A 3,282-nucleotide genomic window follows, 5' to 3' on the forward strand; every position below is an offset into this window, starting at 1 on the left:
TGTCTTATTTATTTAAGAGCTGAAAGACCGATATAAAAACAAAAAAACCTTTGATTTTTCAGACAATAGATTAAAAAAATCCATGATGGTCTTAAAGCAACAACACGTATTTAATAATTATAGCTGACTTTAAAAATAAATATTTAATTATTTATACATTTAGTAAGAAATATAGTTGTATTAACTTAATACATGTATCTCAGGTAACATTGAAATGCTCTCATTTACTAATAGAAATCTTGACACTGACAATGTATCAAACATGTCATGATTTTAACTAAGATCAGACCCAAAAGCAGTAAACCAATACAGAAAAATCCAGTTTGCAGGATGACTTCCCCAAACTGGCAAACACTCTGGCGTCGAGGTAGTGGCAGTCAGCAGCTTAAGAGTGCTCTGTTAATGAGGTAACTCACAACAGGTGTTTAGGGAGGCCTGGCGGACATGGATCTTGTGTTCAAAAAGGTTCTTGGAAAAAAATGAGGATATCATCAATATAAAAAAAGACAAAAATGTTCAGAAAATTTCTAAGAACATCATTGACCAGGGCCTGGAAGCAAGAGGGAGCGTTAATTAAACCAAAGGGCATTACCAGGTACCTTAAAGTGTCAATTGGAGTTTTGAAGGCGGTTTTCCATTCGTCTCCCTCCCTTATGCGGAGTAGTTGGTATGCGTTTCTGAGGTCCAGTTTAGTGAAGACTGTGGCTCCTTGGATAGGTTCAAAAGCTGAGGACAAGAGGAGCAACGGGTATTTGTTTTTAACTGTGATTTGATTCAAACCTCTGTAGTCTATACAGGGCCGAAGGGATCCATCCTTCTCCCCCACGAAGAAGAACCCAGCTCCAAGGGGTGAAGATGAGGGATGAATTATGTCGGTAGCTACAGAATCCTTAATGTACTTTTCCATAGCCTCCCTTTCAGGCTTGGAAATGTTGAATAGGCGACTGCCGGACAAAGGGGCTCCAAGAAGCAGGTCAATAGCACAGTCGTATGGTCTGTGGGGAGGCAGAGAACAGGCTTTGGATTTGCTAAATACCTGGGATAAGTTGTGGTAGTCGGCAGGAACGGAAAAGAGATCAATGGCGTCTGACTCACTAGAATCCAGAACTTGGAAACCTGGGGGAACAGCTGATCTAAGATGGTGTGAGTGACAATAAACGGACCATGACTCCACATGTCTGCTGGTCCAATTTATAGTGGGATTATGAGCCTGGAGCCATTTGAAACCCAAAGTGTATGCAGAGACAGCTGTAGGGAAAACAAAGAAAGAGAAGTTTTCAATGTGGTTCCCCGAAACTGTTAGTTGTAAAGGGATAGTCTGGTGGGTAATCTGAGGCAGATCTCTGCCATCCAAGGCAAAGGGTTCTGTAGAGGAATAAGCTCTATTCCCATCTGTTGAGCAAAAGCAGAGTCAATTAGATTCTGTTCACAGCCAGAATCAATCAGGGCCGATAAGGAAACGGATTTATTGTTCAAAAGCAGAGATGCAGGAAGGAGTAGACGAGGTGAAGAGGGAGAAATCTTCTGGTCCGCCAGTAGCCCTCTTTCTAATGGTGAACCCCTGGCTTTTCCCAAAAGAGGACAAGAGGCAACAAAGTGGCCTGCTTCTCCAACGTATAAACATAGCTTAGCCCGCATACGGTGCTGCTTTTGCTCAGGGCTTAAGCGGACGCTGCCAATCTGCATAGGTTCAGGCGGGGATGAGTTAGCAGGTAGCTCAGTGGGGAAACTGTTAGACTGAAGTTTGGAAGGAGCTGTTTTACTATCCCTTTCCTTAGCGTGGGCTCGAAACGGATTATCTAAACAGATTGAGAATTTTATTAATTCCTCAAGAGAGTCATGTTCTTCTAGGGTGGCGAGTTCATCCTTGATCGAATCACTTAGAGCATGAGCGAAAACCCCCTTAAGGGCTGTTTTATCCCAACCTGAGGCAGCAGCCATGATGCGGAAATCAATGGCAACATCAGAAACAGATCTGTGTCCTTGTTTCAATCTCAACAGCTCACGAGAGATTAGCATCTTGTCAGTGTCTTGGTTGAATGTTAACTTGAGTTCTTTGATAAACTCTTCATAGGTGCAGCCATAATTAGAGGATGAGGAAAATCTTACCTCAGCCCAGTCCAGAGCTCGGTCAGTAAGATGTGAGATAATATATGAGATCTTCGCATAATCCTGAAGAAACTTACTCGGAGCGTGGTTGAATTGAACGATGCATTGCATGAGGACACCATGGAACTTCTTGGGATCTCCATCAAACCTGGAAGGATTAGCCAGCTGACACTCAGAATGGGGGGAAGCAAAAACCACTTGGTTAGCATGCTGAGGGGCTAGCTCACCGGCTGGGCCAGAGAGAAACACGGACAGCCTCAGTTAATTTAGTCACTCGGCTGTTAAGTTCAGACAATTGGTACTGAGATCGAGGAAATGGTTGTGATGTTTATGGATTACTGTTTGTTGAAGGCGAAAGGCTCTCTGAATGGCTTCTGCTGGGTCGACGGTATGGCCAGAGTGTTCTGTCATGATTTTAACTAAGATCTGACCCAAAAGCATTAAACCAATACAGAAAAGACCAGGGGAAAAGTTTAACAGGTTTATTTAGGAGATTGTAAAGAATCCAGTGTTGCTCTGAACACTGCTCAACCGGAACTGAAAGGTGAGGGGAAGACACAGCGGTTATTTCAGGCTTGGTGGGAAATTTGATTCTCGAACTTGAAGAGGAGAAATAGATTGCAGACTCACGTTTCCAGAGAAGTTGTTGTCTCTTTGACTCCAGTCTGTGTGCGGTAGTTCCAGTGTTTGTCTGATTCTGTGGAGGGCGGACAGGGTTTACCCAGAATGCGGTTGTCTGTAGGTGAACGGAGAAGCTGACTGCCACTTAGATTTCCTGCGGTACTTGAACGGGTCGTAGTGGAGATGAATCCCTTGCTCAGTGTGAAGCTCAAACGATCTCTTGAGGAAAAGTTGATTCAAACCTCCAGTTTAAATCCTCAACTTAGCTTGAAGCTCAGATGATCCTTCCAGGGAAAGAAGGTCCGAAACATCCAGTTTGCAGGATGACTTCCCCAAACTGTCAAACACTTTGGCGTTGAGGTAGTGGCTGTCAGCAGCTCAAGGGCGCTCCGTTAATGAGGTAACTCACAGCAGGTGTGTAGGGAGGCGGATCAGAACCAGGCGGCTCCTGGTCGAGGAAGGGAAACAAACACAAAAAATACACATACACAGACAGGAATCCTGACACATGTGAACTTTTTGCTTTCCATACCTGCAGTCACAATTATTCCT

The 3,282-nt window shown here is 44.0% G+C and overlaps 1 long non-coding RNA gene across 1 annotated transcript in view; it reads left to right on the forward strand.

Annotated features, from left to right (window-relative positions):
• Window positions 1-3,282, forward strand: part of LOC107105250 — a 9,502-nt gene that overhangs the window by 4,717 nt on the left and 1,503 nt on the right. The window lies entirely within an intron of this gene.

This window comes from Cyprinodon variegatus, unplaced genomic scaffold (genome assembly GCF_000732505.1).
Source record: "Cyprinodon variegatus isolate N-32 unplaced genomic scaffold, C_variegatus-1.0 Scaffold2197, whole genome shotgun sequence".
Lineage (NCBI taxonomy): Eukaryota > Metazoa > Chordata > Actinopteri > Cyprinodontiformes > Cyprinodontidae > Cyprinodon > Cyprinodon variegatus.